Genomic DNA, 27,051 nt, shown 5'->3' with positions numbered 1-27,051 from the left:
TTTGGGCACCTTAAAGTGGTTGTAAATCCCAAACCACTATCATCATTTTTCACAGTTTAGTAGATTTTGTTATAACCTAATTCACATTGTGTGTACCTCTCAAAAAGTCATTCTCATTCGGTTGTAGCCGCTTTGTTTGTGTTCTGTTTGTATTTGTCTTTGTAGGTTTGCAACCACTTTAAAATTCCATTTAGTCCAGTTTTCATATTTTTAAAGTTACCCCTGTTCCAGTTCTCTCCCCTTCTCTCCCCGATGCTCAAGGCAGTCCCTACACATCATCACATACAATACAGGGCTATTCACCCTGCACTGTACATGGAGGAGGCAGCAGTGCGATCACAGTCAGGAGCTCTTTCTAGAGGAGGCTTTGCAAGACTGACAGAGCTGTGAGATCACATGGTGGCTCTGAAATAGTTTTTAAAAAAAGTATTTACACTGTAACCTATTAGTAACCTATTAGCGTCCATCAACCTTTTACACAGTGGAACCCATTAGTTTTAGTGTTTTTTTTTTGGTTTGCTGATTAGTACAGGCATGGAACTGCACTCATTTAAAAGAGATGGGATTTTTTTTCTGAATCATACCTAGGTGGACACAGAGAGGCTTTGCCAGGTGCCAGTTCAGGCATAAGGACGGATCCCGTTGTCGAGAATCTGCCCTGGACATGCTCTGTGACTTTAGCAGCCTTCAGCCCGCTGTCTGCTCAAAATGGGTCGCAGAAGTGCAGAACGAACACTGTGATCCATAGGAGTACAGCCAAATGAGCTGTAAAGCAATATGAGCAGAGATAGCAACACTGTACAGCTTCCATCCGGAAGGATGGAAGCTCTGATCTGAAGTCTTACTGGGTTCTAGGTAGAGCTTTGTAATTTCATTTCTACTTAGTTCATTTACATTTGCGGTTGGGAGGGTATAACAAGATGTTGAGCTGTGTTTTTATGCTATAAAGGCAGTCAGATGGGGACACATAGCTTCTCAAAAATGCCTCTGAAGCGACTTTAGGACTGTAAGATTTAGAGAGGAGAATAGCATTACTGTTGGTTTTCCTTAACCAGGAATACTGGGCATGGCTACAGCAACGGACTCAACTTTTTAGACCACCTTTTCATGGTTCTGTCTCATTTATTTCCCACAAAATCCAATGACAACATTCAGTTATAGAGAATTTTAAGGCTGATGATTAATCTTAGGAATTTAGAATTTGAGGTTAGAAAGACAGGTTTCTACATAGTTCAGGATCCTGAATTTCAAGTGCCTTTATAAAAACACTTGATGCATAATCTCCTTTCTTTACAACCATGTCAATCAGATCCCGAGCTCTATCTTTTGTGACCAAATGCGAGTCAATAATCATTTCTTTCTCACTATCGTTGAACACTTTTTGATCCAGGAGCATATCAACCAGTCCACTGATCGTAGCTTTGTTTAGAGCGTTCACAAGCGGCAACCTCGCAGCTCTCAGATGGTCTAGGAAAGTAAATTTGGTTTAGTTATCGTGATTTTCTCAGGGAATAGTATTGTAGTTAGAAAAGTCTAAGTCCTTACCTGCCATTGTCTATTGTTCTGTTCTCTTCGCCTTTTTTTATGTGGGTTCCAAGAAAAATACCTTTAACAAGATTAATATTTTTATAAATAAAATGCTACTCCATAGTGTGTTATAGCAGGTTAAATATACTTTATTACAAGTAAAGAACAGTGTGTATTAAAAGATATGAAAGGTTAGGGCATAATGTCATGTGATTCAAAAGGGCAACTGCTCTTTGGTCTGTGAGGTTGGGAGGCACTATATGACTACTACATTTTTAAAAAAAAAATTATTTATGGACTGCAGAATATACAATAATACATAGTAAACAACATGTTATCCAACTTTTCCCATTACCGAGCTGAATCCAGTGTTTACAAAACAATTTTTTACAAGAGTGAGATATTACAGTTACCACTATCACCTTGTAAATATACAACACATTGTCTTTGGTATCATACAGGACATAGCTGACTGGTAGGCCCAAAAAAAAAAAAAAAAAAAGAAGAGGGCTTCATTCTCTGAAAGGCTGGTGTCAATCATCACATTACACGTGGGTTGTGAGTTTCTGTGAGGGAATAGTGGGTACAATATTAGGCAATTTCCAGCAGTCCGTAGGGGGTTTTCTATTAGTGCTAGATATCAGCAAAGTTAGGAGGTCCAGATAGTAAAGGAGAAAATAAATGGAAGAAAAAGGGGGAGAGGAGACATATATTCTGGAGATGTAGGGGAAGGGGGGCAATAAGGAGGATAGGGAAAAAGAGGGGGTGTGGTAAAAGGGGGGTATGGGACTCCAGTCGGGCCGGTGCCCCCACTCCCTGGCCCAGTTCACAACGGGGGAATCAGGAGTAAGTCTTGTATTCCTCCGAAAATCGGAAGAGACTCCATCGCATCCAATGAGCATTGTGTTCCTCCTCCCTCTCATCCAGGGCAGCTGTAAGCCATTCCATCTGTTGAATATCACATACCCTCGCAAACCATTGCGAAACCGCTGGGGGGGGACTGTTTTCCATGCACTGGGGATACATGCCCTGGCTGCGCTCAGAAGGTGTTTTAGCAGGGACCTGTGGTACCATCTTCCAGATAGGGGAATCAGATTTAAGAGTATTGCTGCTGGATTATCTTGGAGAGCGGCATCCGTGAGTTTGTGGATGATCTGAAGAACTTGTCTCCAGAAAGAGATCAGGACAGGACACTCCCAGAAGATGTGCAGCAGAGTGCCATTCCGCGTTCCACATCTCCAGCACAATGGGCTATTACCCGGATAAATGGCAGCTAGCACTGTGGGCGTCCTGTACCATTGTGTCAAAATTCTATATATAATCTCCTGATACTAACTACGTAGTGAGGATTTATGGGCAAAGGTGAGTATGCAAATCTTTTGTTTCTCTGTAAATGTAATGTTGAGATATCTCTCCCACTTCCTTAAGTGGGGGTCATGCTTGGATGTATGAGCAAGTAGGATATTATATGAATAGGAAAGAAATTTCCATATAGGTTCCGCTCCCACGCATATTCCCTCGAACGGCGTTGGTTGTCTCCAAAAGCTTCCTACTTCCGGGAGGGATTTGAGGAAGTGGGTGAGTTGCAGCAACTTCCATCTACCCAGAGAGGAGGATCGCAGCTCTGGGTAAATGTTGGAGGGGTCGCACCACTCCGAATTACCCATAAAAGAGGCGGCTCTAATTAGGTTCTGATCCTGTTGGAGCCTAAAAGATTTGTGAGACACCTGGTAAATGTTTGGGTGGCCGATTATAGGCGTTAGTGGCGAGGGGAAGCTGGATGTGTCTGCCAGCTTGAAATATGTTTAATTCCTGCAGGGTGGGTTCAATTAGTGGATGTGGCAAGGAAAATCTGGAAAAATTGATTCCACTCTACGGCAGTCCCTCAATGGGAAATGGCACCAATTCCCGCTCCAGGCGGACCCATAGTTTATTGGGCAGGTGTCTCTACACCAGTCAACTGATCTGTTCATGTGGACTGCTGTATAATAAAGGGCTGGGTTGGGGAGGCCGACTCCACCCTTGAGTTTTGGTCTCTGAAGAAGGAACCTTCCGAGTCTCGGGGGCTTGCCCTGCCATACGTACTTAGTAAAAGTTGTGCGCAGTGCTCTATAGAAGGTCTGTGGGATCCTAATAGGAAGGGCTTGCATAAGATATAGCAACCTCGGCATGATGTTCATCTTCAGAACATTGCATCTACCAAACCAAGATACCGCTAAGTTCCTCCATCTCTCTAAATCTGAGGAAAAGATTTTCAAGAGGGGCTGAAAGTTGAGTTGGTAGATGAGTTGCGGGTTTGCAGGGATCTTGGTGCCCAAATACTGTATGGCCTGGGGCGCCCACCGGAAGGGGAAGTTATTCCCGAGGCGTGATTGCAAACTGGGAGCAAGAGAGACATTGAGCGCCTCAGATTTTTGCAGATTTATTTTGAAGTTCGATAACTCACCATAATGGCGTATTTCGGACAGAAGGATTGGCAGCGAGGTGTGTGGCTCTGAAACATAAAACAGCAGATTGTCCGCGTACACCGCGACTTTATGGTGATATGAGCTACCAGACCTCTATTATCCCTGTTAAGCCTGATGTGCTGCAGGAGGGGCTCTAAGGTAAGCATAAAAAGGAATGCCTCGTGCCATTGCTTATCTTGAAAGGGTTGGAGGCCACTCCATTCACCCTGACCGAAAGCCGCAAGGGACGAGTAAATAGCCACTATCCAAGACAGCAAGGAGGTCGGCATGCCTTAATGCTGCAGGGTGGCTAATAAGAAAGTCCAGCTCACCCTGTCAAATGCCTTTTCGGCATCTGTGGATAACAGGATGAGCGGGACTTCGAGGTGTTTGGCCCTCACCACCTCTGTTCTCCGTTACGGATAAATCTGACCTGATCCAGAGGGATTATACGTTGTAGGACAGGCCCTAGTCTCTCCGCCAGAATTTTTATGAACAGTTTGAGGTCACAATTAAGTAAGGAGATGGGCCTATAACTTGAGCAAAGAAGCGGGTCCTTTTCAGGCTTGGGAATTACAGAAATGCTGGCCTGCAAGAGGTCTGGGGGCACGGAGGGTCCGTCCATTATTGCGTTAAAGGCCGTGACAAAATGGGACCCTAACTGGGCTTGGAATGTTTTGTAGCAGGAGATTGCGAAGCCGTCAGGGCCAGGTGCCTTCCCTCTAGGAGACCCTGCCAGGGCAGATGTGAACTCCCCAGCAGTTACAGGCGGTGAGAGTGCTTCTATTTCCTCCTCATTAAGAGTATGCAGGTTCGCCCTAGCGAGGCAAGTCTCAACCGCTTCCATTCTGTCCCGTGGGTGATCTCCGCTGAATGGGCATGTAGGTTATAAAGTGCTTCGTAAAAAGTACAGAAAGCTTCCGCCATCTCTGCAAAGTCATATGTTTTTGTACCTGTGGGGGTGGATAGGGCTGGAATGCAGGAAGCATTACTTTGAATTCATAAAGCATTTGCTAGCGACCTACCGCACTTGTCTCCGTATTTGTAGAAAGATCTGCGAATCCGTAGAAGTTTAAGCTTTTACTGAATAGAGAGTATTCCATAATTTGTTCGCGGAGGCCAACCACTTCTGTCTCCAAATCTCCATCAGTGTGGGCTTTATGGCGTTTTTCACAGTTGTGCAGCTTTATCAGCTCAGAGTTTTTGCCTTGGCTGCTTTAAGTCTATGTCCATGTTTGATAAGTATTCCTCTCAAGAAGCACTTTATGTGCAGCCCATATAGAGAGAGGATTGGGGACTGAACCATTGTTGCTCCTGAAGAATTGCTCTAGTTCATGTGAAACGTAAGCCTTGACTTCTGGGTCCTGTAAGAGGGACTCGTTAAGCCTCCAGGTCTTTGTACACGGGGCTCCCTGGCGAAGGGCCAGCTCCATGGCATGGCCCAATAGCGATATGTTCCCAATCTGGGCGCTAGCAACTAGGAGGATCGTACTATGAGATATCAGAAAGAGGTCTATCCTCGAGTAAGAGCCATGCACAGCGGAGAAGAATGAGTCATCTCTTTCCTGTGAGTGGAGGATACGCCAAATATCGACTAAGCGGTGGGAATGTAACAATTCCTTAATCTGGTTTTGAGTTCTTAAGGACAAGGCAGAAGAGCCTGTTGAAGAGTCCCTAGGAGGGTCGATAATAACGTTAAAGTCACCCCCTAATAATAGTGTACCCTCACTGAATGAGGCCAGGGCATCCAGACATGCGCTGAGGGCTGAGAGCTGATCTACATTCGGCAGGTACAGGTTTGCCAGGGTAAAGGTTTGTGAGTGGAGCGTCCCTTTGACAAAGAGGTATCTACCTTCTTTATCAGTATGGAGATCTATCAGCTGCCATGGTACTGTTTTGGTCAGGATACTCGTACCCTTGGACTTGGAGTTGGGCGATGTACTATGATATGCCACCGGGAAGTGTTTATTGTAGAGTTTTGGGATCTGGTCTGATGGGAAGTGGGTCTCTTGTAAAAAAGACCACATGAGGTCTTTGCCTCCATAGTTCGTGAGACAACTAGTAAATTTTTCTGGTACGTTCAAGCCTTTTACGTTCCAGGATACAAATTTTAATGACATAGGGAAGGAGTAGGGTTGGGTCGCCAGGCTCTGCTAGAGCTCCAGTAGGGAAAAACATCGGGAAGTGAAAGGGTTAGGTAGGGGAAGCTCAAGCTGGAGAGGAAAATAGGGATCAGAGAAAGGCCAAAAAGACTTAGAATAAAAGAGAAGAAAAGAGTGGCAAGAGAGGGATTAAAATAGTTCTCTAATCGGAGAGTTACTGCCTATCTGGGCAGTTAATGCCTATTGGGGGAGGAGGTAAGGCACTTCAGGAGGTCAGGTCCTCATGGTACCGTACCCCCAAGTCAGCTCTTTGCCTAGCCAGGCTTCCAGGGGAGCCCTGTTGCTATTGTGAACTTCCATAATAAAAGTAGCTCTAGAGAGAGAAAGGAAGTGCGCCCGGCTAAAATAAGGAAAAATAAAACAATTAACTGTACCAAAAAATTCAGAATTCAACATATAAGGAATCATCACCGTTGCCCTTCTAACATAACTGTGACATCCATGAATGACCCCTACGCGAGCACCCCAAGGGATAAAACTTGCATATTTAACAATTCCCCATTCATTTGAACAACCTATTATAATGTTAGATCAGCCGTTCTCAACCTTTCCATCCCGGTAATATTCTCTGAGTCTTTAACAGGTGTCAGGGAGCCTTAGCTAGAGTGATTCTGTTGGCAGCTTACCACTAGCCATATCTGTAGGGTGCGGGTACCCCAATGGGGCACACCTACAATGCTTGACCTGCTAGGCTGATCAATTTCCCCTCCTACATGTCAGTGGCCCACAAGGAGGTGCCCCTGTAAGCTGGTATATAGTGGGAGTACAGAGGGCTTCTTCATGTTTGTGATTAATGGGAGGTGTGTCATTTTTAAAGGTGCATTGGCCCCATAGGTGTACAGGCACCAACTGTCATAGGGTGAAACCTCTACAACGCAGTGGTCCCCAAGGGCCTCCTAGTGGAGAATGGATGCTCCACATCACATAACTCAAGGAGATAACAGGTTCGAACCCCGTCCAATCTAGTCTTCTAGAACACTCAAGGTAACTTACAACATAATGAACCATTTTTGTCACCAGTTAGCATTGTTGTTCACTGCTTGTATTTTATGTTACTAATCATTATACAATTCTTTCTGGGTCCCTAGAGAGTACATCTGCCCAGTGTTATGTTTTGCAAATTGAAACAGGAAAACTGTTATTTTGAATTAAACCTCCATTTAGGGAACGGGAGGCAGAGACTCTCCGCGAGATCCATTCTCATCGTCTGGTCTGCCGCTACCCAACCCCCCCCCCCCGTGGGTCAACCCTTTGTGCTTTCGTCTGTGGTCACAATAAGTGAATCACCAACAGAGACCACATAACCTAGAACCGGACACAAAAAAATAAATAAAAAGCGGGGAAGGGTGGGAGGAAAGGCCTCTATTACCCTAGACCAGTGATGGCGAACCTTGGCACCCCAGATGTTTTGGAACTACATTTCCCATGATGCTCCAGTGCACTGCAGAGTGCCAGAGCATCATGGGAAATGTAGTTCCAAAACATCTGGGGTGCCAAGGTTCGCCATCACTGCCCTAGACCATGTACTGGTTCAAGCCTTTAGTAGGGGGACCCATTAGGTACCAGGCAGTCTTCCAGACCTCCAAAGTTTAGGGGTAGGTGCCTAAGGTGAGACTTCTACCTAACGTGGCACTGCCCCGGTATAGGAGCCTCGAGTAATGTTCTCAAGTAAGATGCGCTCCGGAACCCATCTCTCCCTGAGCTTGAGGGTCCAGAGCCCTTCCTGTTGAGAGTCTCCGATCCCGGGAGTCATTGGAAAACGTGGTCTAGCTGGAGGGTTTGTTTTCGGGGGTTCGCGTTGGCTGATGGGAGGACGAACGCCAGCCAATTGGGTATTTCAATCGATGGCAAGGGATTCAAGAAAAGCAGGGACTTCTGTGGGGTGCCGGAGAGTGTATGACCAGTTACCTTTACAGGCAATGAGGTGGAACGGATGACCCCATTTATAGTTAATCCCCTGCTTGTTGAATTTCTCCAACAGGGGCTTCATGCAGCAATGCATCTGGAGGGTCCTTCAAGAAACATCTGGCAGAAGGGTGATCTGGGCGCCATCTAAATCAATTTGGCCCCTGTGCCAGGCTCTCTGGAGAATATCCTCCTTGGCTGTGTAACTGTGAAGACAGAAAAGGACATCCCTGGGTCTGTCTTCCACTAAGTTCCTTGGGCCTAGGGTTCTGTGGGCCCTGTTGATCGTGATCAGTGTATCCGGTTGGCACTCCAGGCAATTGTTAAAGATTGCAGTAACAGTCAACAAGATCTGCCTGACAGGTAGCCTCCGGCAGCCCGCAGATATGGATGTTGCGCCTGCGGTTGCGATTCTCCAGATCGTCCAATAGTAATTGCAACTGGGCGATATGGTCTGTGATGTCTCCCTGTGAGGCCTGCAGGCCCACTATGTCTTGGCGAAAGGCTGTGGAGCTAGTATCCAGTGTAGAAACTCGTGCAGCCGTTTGTGAGACCTCTTTTTTAATCCCTGCAATCTCACTGTGGAGGGCAGTTTCTATTCTGGCGGCCATCATTTCAAGTTCCTCTTTGGTTGGCAGCTTTCGCAGGAGGGACCACAACGTCTGGTCTGTGCAGAGCTCAGATGGAGGTTCGTGAATTGTGAAATTCCCTGGAGCCGCTGGTATTGTGGCCTGAGACTGCTGCATGGGGGATGGAGGCCCACTCAGCGGTGATTTCTGAGAGGATTGGGGGCCATGTGCATCCTACTGCACTGTTCCACCACAGGACTGTCCATCAGAGCCAGGGATAATGAGCGGGGGAAGCAGGGTGAGAGATCGCTAGGTGGGGAGAAGGGAGGCATGTCATTACCAAAGCCTGTGGCTGAGGTCGGCGCCATCTTGGCCGGGTCTGGAATGGAGGCCGGTGGCTGTATCGGCACCAGGAACCTTTCCATTCGGGCGGCCGGATCTCCCTGTCAGCAGGATCCTTTCCTCCGGTAATCGGGCCGGTCAGGGAAGACAAAATGTGGGGTAAGCCTGTGGAAGTGAGCCGCTGGAGGGTCGTGGACCAGGAGCCTAAGGCGGGTGCATCCTCACACTTCCCACTACTACATTTTTATATACAATGTGCTCATATTCTTCCTGTAGCACTCCTCTGACATCCAAAAGGCAGGATAGCACCTCCAGGGGTGGGCAGCATTTCACCCCAGGGCTAAAGGATATTGGGTACCAATCACTTTTATCATTTTAAAATGTTGTTGCAGAACAGTTAAGGGGGTGAGGGTTAGGGGCCCCAGGTACCATAGCAGATCACTTACAGACTATCCAGATCAATGTCCAGGTTCACAGTGTCAGAACCTTTAGGCCGACTATGCAACAACACTGTAAGCACGTTCCCAAACTTCATTGCAACCTTGAAGTGAGTCACCAGGCCCTTTTGAGAGACCAGCCTTCTTCCTGGCTCTTACCAGCATGGGGCCCCCCCGGTTCTCCTCCTTGGCACAGCTTCCTCCAGACCAGGCAGTACAGCTTCAGGACCACTTCAGCACACTTTAGGCCCCAAACCAGGCTATTGGGCAGCACCTCCCTATCTCTCAGCCCAGGAAAAAAGTAAGTACATGGTCTGTCCCAAATATGTATATCCTCCCCCAGCTTGCACTAGTGGCATAAACCTCCTACTAATTTGGCTGAAGAAAATAGAAATGCACATAACTGTTTTTGCTAATAAGTTTTGTTTGTGAAATCTCATAGTATGACCAGTGATACCAGTGACATCTAGTGGCAACAGTGAGAAATCACAAGCCAACTTAAAATGATTGTTATTTAAAAAAAAAATAAAACACAAAGGTTTACAAACATGTCATACCTCCACTGTGCAGCTCGTTTTGGACAGAGTGGTCCAGATCATCCTCTTCTGGGGTCCCTCAGGGGCTCCTCCTCATATCAGATAACCCCCTAGGAGAAGCGCTCTTTAAACCCCCTTTAAAGAGGAAGTAAACCCTGATGGGTTTACTTCCTCTTTGATTCCCTGCAAAGGTAAAGCATAATGGACTACTATGCATTGCATAGTAGTCCATTATGTGTCACTTACCTGACACAGGAGCCAGCGAAGTCACAACTGTCCCCTGTAGTTCCGAGCGTCCATCTTCTTGGTGGGTCTCGCTGCTCTGGCGCTGTGATTCGCTGGAGCAGCGATGACATCACTCCCGCGTATGCGCACGGGAGCCGACACTTGCGGCATATCGCAGAGGTGGCTGTGTTCAGGTAAATATCTCCTAAACCGTATAGGTTTAGGAGATATTTCTTGGACCTACAGGTAAGCCTTAATCTCGGCTTACCTGTAGGTCAAAGTGGTTTGTAAGGGTTTACAACCACTTTAAAGTGGTTCTAAAAGCACATCCAACCTCCCTAATAGCTACCTGAGCACAGTCTTCCTCCAGTCTTCCTCCAGCTCTGTGCACGAGACCCTCTACTTTCCTGGGACTCTCCTTCCTCATTGGCTAAGACAGCAGTGACAGCCATTGGCTCCCATTGCTGTCAATCCCAGCCAGTGAGAAGAGAGATGGATGGAACCTAGCCGTGGCTCTGTGTGTGAATGGACAGCCTGCCTGGGTGCCACCATAGCAAACATGGCAGGAGAGATGGGCCAGGAGCACCGGCGGGTAACCAAGGAGGTGGTTTGGGGCTGCTTTGTGCAACGCCACTGCACAGAGCAGGTAAATAGAACATGTTATTTTAATGCAAAAAAATCTGCAGCTTTAATAGTACATTAAGCTTAGCACAAAACCAGGTGAAAAAACAAATCAGTCTGAGCCAACTACAGCCCAGCCAAAAACTAAATTGACATACCGTAGTAGCTTCTGTTTAGGAGAAGGGGGCTAGATTTCTTTACTCATACTTCCTTTAATAAAGAGACCCTCTGCAGCTTCTTTATCTATGCTTATAGTTACAGCCTAATTTCTCTTCTTCCATAAGCCTCTAAACTCTTTGAATGCCTTGTATATACCCTCTGCCTTTTATCTCCCTTGATTATTTTCAGTCAGAAATCTGCTACCTTTTCAACAAAAATTGCTCTCACAAAAGTCACCAATAATCTTCACAGAGCTATATCCATGGGCAGCTTCTCCCTGTATCTGCCAGTTGAACTCCACTCTTTGACACTGTCGATCACTCCTCTGCTAAGGAAAACTCCATTTGGCATAAGGACACTGTCCTCTACTGGTTTCTTCCATACTTAGAAAAATTTTCAATGGTTCTATATTATCATACCTCTCTATAAGTGTTCTCTATAACTTAACCCTTGGTCCACAGTGTTTCTATGTTTATCTCTCCTCTTGCAGCAAACCAGTCTCTTTGGGCTCCAATATCCATTGCACACAGATCTCCTGGCCTGTCCCTGCCTGTATTAACATTTCTAGTTGCTGTTCAGTCATATTTTTGTCAAAAGGAGCCTAAATCACAACGTAGATCAGTGAGCTGAATATCTTCTCTTTCATGCCCTCTAAACTACATGAGAAGCTAGCTGCATCCTGGTCAACTTTGAATCTGCTTTTACCTTCATACTTCACATGTTGAACATCTCAAAGGCCTTCCAAGTGTGTAGCATCTCAAAAATATTTATTTTCCTAACTCAAGAAACAGCAAAAGGGCTTGTTCTTAGACCAGAGTTTCTCAAGCAGGGTGCTGCAAACAGTCCCCAGGGGTGCTGTGGAAAAAATCATAAAAAACTGCACCAGCTAAGGTAAGCAAACCTACTTTGCTGTTGGCACCAGCTTTTATTTAACTTCAGGGCCGGTCTTGTGGGACTGTGCTGTGCAGGCCTCCCGACTGCGTCCTGCCAACTGATGATGTCATTGGTTGCTAAGACACACATGGGGAGCCCATCCAGTGTCCTTAGTTTCCCCTGACTTGCCTCCATGGCTGAGAAGGAGGTACAGGTCAGGGGACGGGAGCTGCCTGTGGTGCGCTAATCTCCTCCCTTTATGCAATTTTCCTCTCCCAACATCTCCACGTCTCCCAGTGCAGCCGGAACTAGTGGGTGCGGAAGGTGGCGCTCTCCTTCCCTTCTCACATGGATGTCTGATGCAGCAGCTGAAGATGGAGGGGTAGAGAGAGCAGCCCAGCTAATCTGCCTTCATATCCAGTGGTGCAATAAGTGTCTTTTGTAGAGAGGCTTCTTCAGCAGGCATTCCATGCAACACATGGGAACCTTTTTTGCTTGTTTCACATGCTTATGCAGCCCATTGAAAAACATAGGAACACGCAAACAAAACCTGTTCATGTTCAGACACACCTACTGGTCTGCCCCAAGACTTTGTAGAATTCTAAGGGTGCCTTGACCAAAAAAAGGTTGAGAAACACTGTTTTAGACTACTGCAACATCTTCCTCTCTGACATTTAATTACCAAGACTTTCACCTACCAGTCTCTTCACTAATCATTAAAATTCGGGTTACTATACTTTGCCTTCACAGCACTTCACCATTCATCCTCCACCTACATTGCTGGCCTCATACACAATTATGCTGGTGTTAAGTATTGTTTTAGCAAGGTAAGAAAGCAAAACGCATTAGTGTGAAAGTCCTGCATGCTACATTTGGTGCATATTTTAAAAGCACACCAAAAAGGCACCTCCCCTTTAATTTGAAAATGCATTAAAATGCACCGCATTTCAGTTTTGGTGCGCTTTTTGAGTCAACCGACCATGTTTCGCAGGTGCAGGATTGGAGTCAAGCAACCAAAAAACATACCAAAGAAGCATATGCATTTTTACCAGATTTTTTCAACTAAGCAGTGTGAAAGAGCCCATAACCATTTGATAACCGTCTTATAGCATATATACTGCTACAGGGTAGTCATTGTGCGCTGAATCACGTACAGTGGGGACTTTTTTATTTGATCCCTTGCAGATTTTGTAAGTTTACCCACTTATAAAAAAACGAAGGGTCCATCATTTTTATCATATGTGTATTTTAAACGATAGAAACAGAAGATCAACCAAAAATCCAGAAAACACATGATACAAATGTTATAAATTGAGTTTCAGTTCGGTGAGTAAAAAAAGTATTTGATCCCCTACCAACCAACAATAATTCTGTCTCCCAGAGACTGGCTTCAGTATGTGCTCATGTGGTACACAGATTAGTCCTGTCAATTTAAGATGATGCTCCCAACGATAACTCGTGTGTAATAAAGACACCTGTCCACAGGATCACTTTCTTCCATTCAAATCTCAGGATCATGGGCAAGACCAAAGAGCTGTCAAAGGACATCAGGGACAAGATTGTAGACCTGCACAAGGCTGGAATGGGCTACAAGGCCATCATTAAAGTGGAGTTTCACCCAAAAGTGGAACTTCCACTTTAAACACTCCTTGCCCCCTTACATGCCACATTTGGCATGCAATTTGCTTTGGAGGGGGGTTAGGTACTTGGTTTTTACAGTTAATTCCTGCCCCACTTCCTTCTTCTGGCACCTAGGCAGCCCCTCCCTCTCTGCAATCTTCTGGGACACTTCACAGGTCCCAGGAGATTGCCTGGCCACTAGGAGAGTGCAGCATGACTTGCACATGCGCAGTGCGTGCCTGGCCGTGAAGTCACAAGCTGTCACGGCTGGGTGTCCACAGTTGCTATGATGGCGCTGTGGAGAGGAGAAGAGGAGCAAGGCTTCGGGTGGCCGCATTGCTGGACTGTGGGACAGGTGAGTGTCTGCTTATTAAAAGTCAGCAGCTACACTTTTTGTAGCTGCTGACTTTTAATAAACTGAAAAACAGTGGAACCTCCATTTTAAGATGCTTGCTGAGAAGGAGACAACTGTTGGAGCGATTATTTGAAAATGGAAGAAATACAAAATATACATCAATCGCCCTCGGTCCTGGAACTCCATGAAATATTTTGCCTCATGGAGTAAGGATGATCATGAGAAAAGTGAGGGATCAGCCCAGAACTACATGGGAGGAGCTGGTGAATCCTCTCCTTAAGAAGGCACATGTATGGGCCCATTTGAAGTTTGCCAATGAACATCTAAATGATTTAGAGAAGGACTGGGAGAAAGTACTGTGCGAGACCAAAATCGGGATTAACTCAACTTGCCTTGGTTGACGGAAGAAAAATTCTGACTATGACCCTAAGAACATCTGTCAGCTGCAAACTTATCTTTGTGATAAAAATTAGTACATTTCACAATTTTGTGATCTGGATTCAGACCTACTGTATTACACAAATAATAGCCTCCCTCATTTAGGGAGCTTGTTTGGAAAGTAGAAGGAAGATCTTATATCAACTAATAAATTAATGGGAAATGGTTCAACAGAGAGGAAAAAAAGCGACCATAAACGCACACGCCAGGGGCGCCTGCGTGTGAAAGCGTAGATTAGGATACACATACTACATATCACCGCGCATGTTGGAGTGAGAGTAATCATTTTAGCACAAGATCTCCTCCGTAACACTAAACCGATGACCTATAGGGGGCTCTTGAAGTGTCATCTATAGAAATGATAGGGTACTGAAGTTTGTCACCATTTCATGTTGGGTAATCTATTTACTCGGATGCTTCCTCCTTTATGAGGCCATTGACTATATATATAAAAAAAAATGTCAGGTGAGGGAGTCCTCCAGACTTGCCCTTTCCCTCTTCTATAAACTATTGCAGTGTAAGACATCACAATCCCCACTTATTTAGGAAGGTTCAATATTTCTGCACTATTTTAAACTCTTTATATTAAGAATTTTAAAAACAAATTGCATCACTTTTCTACAGTCACCTTCCTTTGCAATGCATTTTACTCAGCATCCTACCAACTCTCAGACAATCATTGCTACTCCTCCTGCCCTCACAGTTTACAACGAAAATATAAAAGTGCGGAAACTTTTTGAGGGCCCCTCGTATTTAGACAAATGGAAGAGAGACCTCCAACTATGCTGGACACCTACAGACCATAAAAAAAGTCATCCATTTGCAAAAAAATATCAGGAATTGGGCTATTTTGGAATAGGGTACATATGTTATTACAAAAATGTACTGATAGATCCCTACCGTTCACACCTTCCTTCCACACCGAGATCCCATTGTCTGCTTATAAGAAGTCAAAAGGTGAGACATGTGGTTAACTCTGCTCGGGCATGTATTCAGTCTCTGTGGAAATCGACAAACCCACCAACTCTATGGCACTGGCTGGGAAGGGATACTGTACCATTGAGTAAGGATCTCATAATTAGTTTCCTGTACGCGCGTGACAATGGATGAATTTTGGGCAGAAGTATCAGAGCCAGCTCGGTTTCCCATTTAGTGAGAAATTAAGGGACATGTTCTTCTCCAGGGTGAATCAGGGAGGAATATAACAAGGAGAGGGAGTAACGAGAAAAAAAGCGCAGTTGAAAGCTGCTTCAAAAGTCTAGGAGGAGGGTCAATAAGATGGGCTAGGTTGGAAGAAGTTAAGGCCCCTGTTGACATGAGGAAGTCCGTCACATGAGTATAGCCCTGAGCTTTAAGATGACGAAACTGCCCATCCTGAAGACCGGGAACAAATTCAGAATTACCTTGAGATTGGAATCATAGGCAAGGGAATTGGGGAAATGGAAGAGATTTGAAAAGTTTCTCGTGCGACCTGTAAAAGTACTGCCTAAAAGGTAGGATGCACATACAATGCATTAGGTATGGGGGAAGATATCCATGGCCAACTCAAAGCAGTACCCTGAGAATCTTCCAATTCCATGGAGACCCAGAGCTTGCCCCCCACCATGGCAGTGGCAATCCTGTTGAGATATGCGGCTCTTTAGTATGCCCGAATATCTGGAAGAGCAAGGCCCCCAGCAACCTTCAGTAGCGATAGTCTCTGCAGCGCGTGACGTGGTCTCCGGTGTGACCAGACAAATTTCCGGAACTGCGAACCGGTGCGAAATAAGAAAAGCAGGAGTCATATGGGAAGGGCTTTTAGTAGGAAGAGGATCCGAGGGAGCACTGTCATTTTGAGAGCATTGCAACAGCCAAACCATGTCAGAGTTGGGGAATGCCAGTGCAGCAGGTCCTACTTCAGTATGAGAAGTGGCGGCTCAAAATTGGATTTATACAGTTTGGACAGGTCAGGAGTTATGCTGGTGCCTAAGTATTTTATCCCCATCACATACACCTGCAGAGAGTTGAGAGCGGTTACCAAGCGTGGCGCGAATAAAGTACAGAATGTCTTGTAGTAGACGGCAGTCAGAAAGTCAGGCCCTGGTGCCTCTTTTGGTTTGGACTGGGCGAAAGCCTTACAAAATTCCACCTCTGCGATAGGAGACTAATTGGTCTCGTTCAAAGGCAGAAAGAGGGCATGCCAGAGGATGCAATGTAGGTGCGAATGTTTGCGGAGAGACCTAATGAGGTTTCTGGGGAAGGCGATGGGTCTAGGTTATATAAATATAAAGGAGGAGTGAAATTCAGGCACCATAGCATCTGATATAGACAGCTTTTGCCCTGAGGATGAGGTGATATGTGTGATATAAGTCTGGGTACAAGGTCCATGTAGCGCTCTCAAAGGAGAGTTCTGGGTTTGTTTGAAAATTCGTGCATAGTGCGAGGAGACCAATCCAATTTCTGTTTTGTTTTATGAAAAAAGAGGGAATTGAGTTCTTCACAGGTCTTAAGTAGCTCGCAATGTACCGCACTGGCAGTACTGGCTTTGTGGGCGCTCTCAAGGCGACGGAGAAGGGCAAGTAAGAAGTCAACCTGTTTGGTCCTTTGCCGCTTCAAACATGCTCCTATCTTGATCAAAGTGCCCCTAATTACTGGCTCGTGGGCTTCCCAGACCACCAATGGGTTTTCCACTGAATCCTCATTTAAAGAAAAATATTCAAAGAGGGCAAATATTCAAAGAGGGCAGCTTCCAATGTTTGAGGAACTTCAGGGGTTCGGAGGAGAGCCTCATTAAGATGCACAAAGGACTTTCTGAGGGGCCGTGGGTGGCTGTTGAGAAGTCCCATCTGGTGCCCTCTCAGGGCATTACTTACCGGGGGTATCTGTTGGACTCCAGACAACAGAGTATTTCTGACACAAGTAAAAGGTGTAGAAGATAAATGGCACAATGAGATTGCTGTAGGGCAACCAGCCAGTTACAACAAGGAGGGTAATGTCATCGCTGGGCCTGTTAACTTCAGCTATCCCTGCAGTGCAGTGGGCAGGTCTGCATTTTTGTCCCCTGCAGATCTTTATACAAGGTGCATAACCACAGTCAGGCATTATTAGACACCCTAGTAAGAATACCACCACAGGTAAAGAGATCTGTCTGGTGGTGGAGGGTGATGGTGAACCTGTCACAGGGCTGGCTGTGGGTCATTCCAGTTACCAAAATTGTGACCAAGGAAGCAAAGGGGCAGGGGATTGTGTGCACACCTAGGGCTCCTGATAACTTAAAGCGCCTGGAAGGGAGAGGAACTCTAAAGGTCAACTGGAAGGAATTCAGTGTCCTTAGCACTCAAGGCCTTCCAGGAGGAACTACTGGGCCATCACATACAACTACCGCTGGCTAACTCGGTGGCATTATATACACACACATACATACATACACACACACACACACACACACACACAGGGTGGAACAAGGAGTGAAGCCCTGTTATCCCTGGCATCAGAAGTTCTGGGCTGGGCCGAACACAACATGGGTTCCTCTCGGCGGTACATTTAAAAGGGGAGAAAAACAGCCGCAGACTCTCAGCAGGAGAACCCTGAAGGAGAGCGATTGGGTTATGAACCAGGTGATCTTCAAGTTTTAAACGGAAAACACTACTCTGATTCTTGTGGCACCACACCTGTCCAGAAGAAGGTTTTTGGTTCTGAAACAACTAGCGGCAGAACCCCTCTTGATGCTGCCAGGCTGGGAGGATCTTCTCTCGCAGGGATCTGTATTTTTTCCTTAGGTAGAGCAGTGGAACCTTGCGGCCTGGTTACTGAGGAGGAGCTGCTAAAATCGAAAGGCTTCTCAGACAGGTTAGTCTCCACTCTGCTTGATAGCAGAAAAAGGAAGAAACGCTGGATACCGGAAAACCTAGAAGCGCTTCAGTGACTGGTGTGCAGATAGTTCCTTTGAGTTAAAGAGCCCCATTGTGGTATTGGAATTCCAACAGACAAGGGGTTAGCCCTAAGCACGTTAAAAAGCCAGGTCTCAGCCCTCAGTGCCTTTTTGGAAAAAACGCTGTCTACCAACCCCTGGGTGGTGAGATTCTTCAAGGCACTGGGTTGGCAGAAGCCAGTTCAGGGGCCGACCTTCCCGAAGTGGGATCTGTGTAGTTTTTAAGGCCCTGGTGGGGGACTCCCTTCGAACCTCTAAAATGATTTTTTTTTTTTTGGTAGAGATAACCACTGCCAGGAGGGTCAGTGAGCTAGAAGGGTTATCAATTAGACCTTTTTTCATTGTTTTTCTGGATCAAATAGTCTTCAAGACAGCTCCAGCCTTTTTACCAAACGTGGCTTCAAAGTTCCACAGAAGCCAAGAAATAGATTTGCCCACATTTTGTTCCAATCCCTCAGGAGAGAGGGAATTTAAGTTTCACACGTTAGATGTAAGGTGATGCGTCCTGCAATATGTGAAGGAAACAAAACTGGTCAGAAAGACGGATTCCTGGTTTATTTTATTTTCGGGGGCAAGGAAAGGTTATGGCCTCCAGACGTATAATAGCTAGGTGGCTTAGGTTAGCCATTGGCCAAGCATACACTTTAGCGGGCAAAGAAGTTTCCGTAGGTATCAAGGCACACTCCACTAGAGCTATGGCGGCTTCTCAAGCAGAAAGGGCTGGAACAACCCCAGAGCAAATCTGCAGAACAGCACTGTGGTCCAGTTTCACTACCTTCATAAAACATTACAGGGTGGACCTGTTGTCAGCAAAAGAGCAGTGCTTTGGGAGAAAGGTCTTGCAGGCTGTAGTCCCGCCCTAACGGAGTTCTCGCTTATCCTCATGTTGGCTGTCTTGAAAGACTCTGGGTGAAAATCAAAGTTACGCTTACTGGTAACGTCTTTTCCTGTAGTCTTTCAGGAAAGCACTGGTTACGAACCCGAATATATGGGGTTCTTGGGGACCTTGACACAGGAATTACAGAACTGTTTTTATTATAGGTTATTGATGTGTTCTTGTGTCTCGCTAGTTGGCCGGAGTTGCTCTTGAAAAAACTAAAGGGCTAGCAAGGGAAGCTGGAATTTTAAAGATGGCTGACGCAGTGTTTCCTGTGAAAGTTAGAAGCCAGGATCTCTCACGGTGGCTGTTCTGAAAGACTACAGGAAAAGACGTTAATGCATAACCTTGATTTTCCTTGGGTGAATTCCCACCACGCACATTTGACCACTCTTATGAGGGTTACAAAATCTGGTAAGCCTTGTGTGTGGCCATAGACACCTTGGTAGGGCTGAAACAACTAATCGATTAATCGACAACTAATCGATTATGAAATAAATCCATTACTATTTTCATAATCGATTGACCAGTAACATGATGGGGTTAAAAAAAACTAATATGAGCCCTTTATAGTACAAAAAGAGCAAATAATCACTACTGTAAATATTACTTTCCCTGTTCTACAGTAAAAAAATGAACCCCTTACAGTAGTGATTATCTGCTTCTTTTCTACTATAAAGTGCTAATTTTTGTTTTTTTTTAACCCCATTATGTTACTAAATGTCTTAGACCTGGTTCACATCTATGCGTTTATTGGTGCTTTTTGAGAAATGCACTACAGTTCATTTACATGGTTTCCTATGGGACACGTTCACATCTGAAAGGGTCAGGGACTTTTAACGCAAAATGGTGCTTTATTGGTTCAATATACTTCAATGGAGAAGCTGCAGAAAAGCATGTAATGCATTTTTGCAGCAATTTGTGTTTTTAATCTGCCCAAAAAAAATGCAAAAATGCAAATTGCAGTAAAATCATGTGCGCAGAAATAAAAAACGCACAGCAAAAACAGATCAAAAGCAAACTGCATAGATGTGTACCGAGCCTTATGTTGGCCACACAGATCAATTTTCAGATGAGAATATTCAGATGAAAAATCTTTGTACTTTCGTTGCAGCCCTACACCTTGGAGACCTTTTAAGCATCTGATCATGACGGCTTGAGAGGTCCATCCTATTTTTTTCAAAACTGCCTGTGGGACTTTTTCTCCCTTTTACCCTGTTCTGGGGTTATATACCTCCATATGAACTCTCATCTTATTACTCTCATTGCATTTTCTGTTTTTTTTATATTTTGCACATTCATATACCATCATGGATTCTTTGAACGGATATTGTGAGTTTAGTGAGTCTATGTATATTGGCTGTTTTACACATTTGTCACAGAATGTGATTGGTGTTTAGTGTTTTACACAATTTTAGTATTATCTGTATAAGATCCTGATATTAGGAACTAAGCATGTAATTCTTGTCACTTCCTAATTTATAGAGCGTTGCACCTGTTAGGCATCTTTCACATGAACGGATGCTCCATAGAGGTCTATGTAGCGTCTGATGTCAGCAGTGACATCTCCGCTAACATCTGACCCGAATAAGTGTGACGGATGAAAAACCTACTTTTCCATTCGTCATCGGATTGGGTGACGTCAGACTCTGCGGTCCATCGTCATCTGATCCCCCATAGGGGAGAGCGACGTTCTGACAGGTCTGTCCCTGCACAGCATGCAGAGACAGACCTGTCGTCTTCCTGCTCAGCGGGGATCGACGGAGCAATCCCCTCTGAGCAAGCGGATGTCCACGGGGTGGATCAGCACGGATCCGCCCCCTGTGAAAGAGCCCTTAGTATATTTACTCCTTTTGGTAGGCATGGCTATTTGTTGGTTTAACCCTGTAGTGACAGGGTCACTTTAAATAGATTCTCCAATGAGGAGCAGAAACAAAACTGTTTGTGTGTGGGCAGCCACTTTATGTAAGTGATGTAGCCACCCTGGTTTCCCCTCACTCCAAAGATGGACTATAGACTATGGAATGTATGTTCATAGAATGCTACAAACATGCACTGCATGTTCCAGACAAACAGAAGTGAGAGGGAAAAAAGGAGAGGCTTTGGGAAAAACAGAGAATGTTACAAGAAAACAGTAAGAATAGATTACAGTGCCTTTAGGGTAGTGGATGTGTATAGATTTTTGGAGAATAAGGATATTGTTACTATGCTCTATGTAAGTGCTTAAAAATCATAGAACTCTACATTACTTTCGTATTGTATGTTTCTATAGCTTGAACATACAAAGAGCTGTAGTTGAGTGTTACACGTCATTGTGGAATGCCGTAGTAGAGTCTAACAGGAAGAATGGCTGTGTTTTTTGCTGCCTCTAAAAGCACAATACACAAGTACTTAACCCACAACAGCAGTTGAAATATACTTTTTTTTTTTTAATTGCCTTTTTACAAAATTATTAATATGTCTATTTCTACAACAGTTATCACCCCCATTCCTACTACTGTTATTAGCGCCTGCATTCATGTGTATGTGCTGCAATGCATGTTTACCAACCCTTAGATCATCAAAATGATAGTAAAGAGTCCTTTCACAGATCTCGTACTGCATTGGCTAAACGAGAACTAAAAGAAAGCTCAGAATAAAGCTACATATTATTTTTTAACACTTACCTCTAAATTCCTACTTCTGTAAACTGTCTGAAAAAAAGAAACCAAAAGAGTCGTCCTCTTCCTCCTTATAGAAAAATAGGAGGGGTTTAGAGGTCACAATAAAGCTTAACTACTTCATTACCAGGCACTTACATTACACCCCCTTCCTGCCCAAGCCAATTTTCAGCTTTCAGCGCTGTCGCGGTTTAAATGACAATTGCGCGGTCATGCTACACTGTACCTAAACAGAATTTTTATCATTTTGTTCCCACAAATAGAACTTTCTTTTGGTGGTATTTGATCACCTCTGGGGTGTTTATTTTTTGCTAAACAAACAAACAAAAAATTACCTACAATTTTGAAAAAAAAATAAAAAAAGTATTTTCTTTGTTATAAAATTTTGTAAATAAGTTTTCGTCTTCACTGATGGGCATTGATGAGGTGGCACTGATATGCAGCCCTGATGGGCACTCATGGGTGGAACTGGTGGGCACTGATCGGCATCACTGATGGCACTGTCAGGTATTGGGGATGGGCACTGATTGGCATTTCCCTGGTGGTCTAGGGTGGCATACCTGGTGGTCCAGTGCAGTGGCAATCCCTGGTAGTCCTGGGTGGGCATCCGAGGGGGGGCTGCGCTCATAAATAATCAGCATAGACCCCCCCCATCAGGAGAGCAGCAGATCGGCTCTTCTCTACTCACGTCTGTCAGAAGCGAGTGAGAAAAAGCCGATCAACGCTTCTTCCTGTTTACATTGTGATCAGTCGTGATTGGACACGGCTGATCACGTGGTAAAGAGCCTCCGTCAGCGGCTCTTTACCGAGATGGGCACCGATGAGCGGGCGTTCTGGAGGACCATCATGTGACATTCACCCAGAATGAGAGCTGCTCCACCCAGCTGTTATTTGACGGCAGGCGGGTAGTGGTTAAAGGAAGCCTCTACTGAGAGATATGGCGGTTGTAATGTGAACTTTCTAGTAAAAGTTTCTGTTTGCTTGGCTGCCCCAGGTTTTTCTAGCTTCTGATCCACTGAACCTGGAAAATGTTTGCAGCCAGCAAGTCAGAAATCCTAAGCTGCATGCTGTTTACTGTATGTCAATGTTTCAGAAAGTGTTGAAGAAAAAAAAAATGTGCATGACAGCCAGGGAGCTAGCATTTAAAAGGCAAAATTAGTATTGGCAGCATACATAGGTCCGTCCCCATTACAAGGTTCTTTTAAATTGAAACTATCTATATTTGTTAACATTTACAAATTGTAAATTTAACACCTTGCCTACCAACATATGTTAAGAAATGCCCTGGTATTCAAGGGGTTAAAGTGGATGTAAACCCTCACATATACCCAGTGAAGTGAACAGACTCAGATGATACACAGGGATGAAACAAATTCTCCTACATAAATTGTATTTGTATATCTGCTGTCTTCCCCTCTCTATACCCTTTGAAAAGTGCAGCTCGTGTTTAAAAAAAAAAAAAATGTCTTCATTATTCAGCAGTACATAGTGCAAATACTATAATAATAATAATAGTATAATAATGCAAAGTCTCTCCACCCACCCCTATGTGAGAGCTGATTGGAGGAAAGGGACACACCTACCCTCCACATAGGGAGAAGACAAAGGAATGTGCAGAGCCAACTATGTTACCATATAACTATTCAACTATATCACCAAAGGTATTGGGACACCTGCCTTTACATGCACATAAACTTTAATGACATCCCAGTCTTAGTCCGTAGGGTTCAATATTGAGTTGGTCCACCCTTTGTAGATATAACAGCTTCAGCTCTTCTGGGAAGGTTGTCCACAAGGATTAGGAGTGTGTCTATGGGAATGTTTGACCATTCTTCCAGAAGCGCATTTGTGAGATCAGGCACTGATAGATGAGAAGGCCTGGCTTGCAGTTTCTGCTCCAATTCATCCCAAAGGTGTTCTATCGGGTTGAGGCCAAGACTCTGTGGAAGTCAAGTTCCTCCACCCCAAACTGGACCTTGTTTGTGCACTGGTGCGCAGTCATGTTGGAATAGGAAGGGGCCATCCCCAAACTGTTCCCACAAATTTGGGAGCATGAAATTGTCCGAAATGTCTTGGTATGCTGATGCCTTAAGAGTTCCCTCCCTTTGAACCAAGTGGCCAAGACAAACCCCTAAAAAACGACCTCACACCATAATCCCCCCTCCACCAAATGATTTGGACCAGTGCACAAAGCAAGGACCATAAAGACACAGATGAGTGAGTTTGGGGTGGAAGAACTTGACTGGCCTGCACAGAGTCCTGGCCTCAACCCGATAGAACACCTTTGGGATGAATTAGAGTGGAGACTACAAGCCAGGCCTTCTCATCCAACGTCAGTGCCTGACCTCACAAACGTGCTTCTGGAAGAATGGTCAAACATTCCCATAGACACACTCCTAAACCTTGCGGACAGCCTTCCCAGAAGAGTTGGGTCAACACAATAATGAACCCTACAGACTAAACCTAGAATGCCATTAAAGTTCATATGCGTGTAAAGGCAGGCATCCCTATACTTTTGGTAATAGTGTATATTCTGAATAGAAAAGCCCCCTGCTCATCTCCCTCCAATCACCCTCCCGTACACAAATTTACAACTTGTGTCGGAGAACAAAGGAACGAAGCACCAGGGAGAAACGACACTTTGAGCTTTGGATACATACAAGTAAACTACAGATATACAGTATGTGCTTAGATAAAATTTAATGAATGGGGTTTACAACCACTTTAACCACCTCAATACAGTGCAGTTACACCCCCTTCCTGACCAGACCAATTTTCAGCTTTCAGCGCTCTCACAGTTTGAATGACAATTACTCAGTCATCCTACACTGTATCCATATGAAACTTGCGTCCTTTTTTCCACACAAATAGAGCTTTCTTTTAGTGGTATTTAATCACTAGTGGGTTTTTTATTTTTTGTGCTATAAATAAAATAAAACGTAAATTTTGTGAAAAAAATGCCTTTTTCTTCGTTTCTGTCATAAATTTTTGCTAATTAGTAATTTTTCTTCATAAATTTTGGCCAAAATTTATACTGCTACATATCTTTGGTAAAAATAACCCACATTAGTATATATTATTTGGTCTTTGTGAAAGTTATAGAGTCTACAAACTATGGTGCCAATCACTGAAAATTGATCACTTCTGATCAGGCCTTCAGTACATCAGGTGTACCTCATTTCTTGAGACACTAACAAGTCAGGAAAGTACAAATACCCCCCAAATGACCCCTTTTTACAAAGTAGACATCCCAAGGTATTAAGTAAGTAGCATGGTGAGTTTTTTTAAGTTGTCATTTTTTCCCACAATTCTTTGCAAAATGAAGATTTTTTATTTTTTTTTACTAAATTGTCATATTATCAGGTTATTTCTCACACACAGCATATGCATACAACAAATTACACCCCAAAATACATTCTGCTACTCTTCCCGAGTACGGCGATACCACATGTGTAGGACTTTTACACAGCCTGGCCACATACAGAGCACTAACATTGATGTAGTACCTTCAGACGTTCTACGAGCAAAAATTACGCATCTCATTTCTCAACCACCTATTACACTTTTGAAGGCCCTGGAGTACCAGGACAATGGAATTTCCCATAAAATTACCCCATTTTGGAAAGCAAACACCCCAACGTATAATCTGTGAGGCATAATGAGTCTTTTGAATGGTTCATTTTTTTCCAGAAGTTTTTGGAATATGTGGAAAAAAATTTAAACACTTTTTTTTTTACACAAAATTGTCAATTTATAAGATATTTCTAACACATAGCATGTATATAGCAAAAATTACACCCCAAAATACATTCTGCTACTCCTCCCAAGTATGGCGATACCACATGTGTAGGACTTTTACACAGCCTGGCCACATAGAGAGGCCGAACATTGAAGTAGTACGTTCAGGCGTTCTAGGAGCATAAATGACACATCTCATTTCATTCCTACCCATCACACTTTTGAAGGTCCTGGACCACCAGGACAGTGAAATTACCCACAAAATGACCCCATTTTGGAAAGCAAACACCCCAACGTATATTCTATGAGACATGGGCTGGAGATAGGTACTCGGGTACTCTGATGGCCTGGTGACAGGTACTCGGGTACTCTGATGGTCTGGTGACAGGTACTCGGGTACTCTGATGGTCTGGTGACAGGTACTCGGGTACTCTGATGGTCTGGTGACAGGTACTCGGGTACTCTGATGGCCTGGTGACAGGTACTCGGGTACTCTGATGGCCTGGTGACAGGTACTCGGGTACTCTGATGGCCTGGTGACAGGTACTCGGGTACTCTGATGGCCTGGTGACAGGTACTCGGGTGCTCTGATGGCCTGGTGACAGGTACTCGGGTACTCTGATGGCCTGGTGACAGGTACTCGGGTACTCTGATGGCCTGGTGACAGGTACTCGGGTACTCTGATGGCCTGGTGACAGGTACTCGGGTACTCTGATGGCCTGGTGACTGGTATTTGGGTACTCTGATGGCCTGGTGACAGGTACTCATATGGACTGTGACAGGTACTCGGGTACTCAGATGGACTGTGACAGGTACTCTGGTACACAGATGGACTGGAACAGGTACTCGGGTACTCAGATGGGCTGTGACAGGTACTCTGTACTCTAATGGACTGTGACAGGTACTCGGGTACCCTGATGGGCCGTGACAGGTACTCGGGTACCCTGATGGGCCGTGACAGGTACTCGGGCACCCTGATGGGCCGTGACAGGTACTCGGGTACCCTGATGGGCCGTGACAGGTACTCGGGTACCCTGATGGGCCGTGACAGGTACTCGGGTACCCTGATGGGCCGTGACAGGTACTCGGGTACTCTGATGTGCCGTGACAGGTACTCAGGTACTCTGATGTGCCGTGACAGGTACTCGGGTACCCTGATGTGCCGTGACAGGTACTCGGGTATTCTGATGGGCTGTGACAGGTACTCGGGTACTCAGATGAACTGTGACAGGTACTCGGGTACTCAGATGGGCTGTGACAGGTACTCGGGTACTCTGATGGGCTGACAGGTACTCTGATGGGCTGTGACAGGTACTCTGATGGACTGTGATTGACAGGTACTATGAGGGGTGGTGACAGGTCCTCTTTATTGGGGGGGGGGGGGCAATCAGTATGATTGGTGTACACTGTATGCGGTAACGAGATGTTACCGCAATCTCCTCCTCACACACGATCGGTGTGTGAGGAGGAGAACCCAGTAACATCCCGTTACCGCAGTTTGTTTACATTTTTGTGATCGGCTGTGAAAGGATCACAGCCGATCACGTGGGTAAACAGCCGGCCAATGGCTGTTTACCAGCGTCGGTGACGAGCAGTGTTCCCGGGGAACACGCCGCCACCGACGTGCAAGCGCAGCGTGCTCGCGATCGC

At 45.1% G+C, this 27,051-nt stretch overlaps 1 long non-coding RNA gene across 1 annotated transcript; it reads right to left on the bottom strand.

Annotated features, from left to right (window-relative positions):
* Positions 1-1,102: 1,102 nt before the first annotated feature.
* LOC143982178 (uncharacterized) lies at positions 1,103-21,773 on the bottom strand. The gene is made up of 3 exons (XR_013274411.1): positions 21,670-21,773; positions 1,546-1,606; positions 1,103-1,467 (listed from the first exon to the last, which is right to left on the bottom strand). It is a non-coding gene; the product is annotated as an uncharacterized LOC143982178 (long non-coding RNA).
* Between the last annotated feature and the right edge of the window lie 5,278 nt (positions 21,774-27,051).

The sequence above is a fragment of the Lithobates pipiens genome, unplaced genomic scaffold, assembly GCF_037356315.1.
Source record: "Lithobates pipiens isolate NorthernLeopardFrog02 unplaced genomic scaffold, aLitPip1_a1.2 Scaffold_16, whole genome shotgun sequence".
NCBI lineage: Eukaryota > Metazoa > Chordata > Amphibia > Anura > Ranidae > Lithobates > Lithobates pipiens.
The sequence above is the reverse complement of the archived record's forward strand: the minus strand, read 5'-3'. Positions and strand labels throughout refer to the sequence as shown.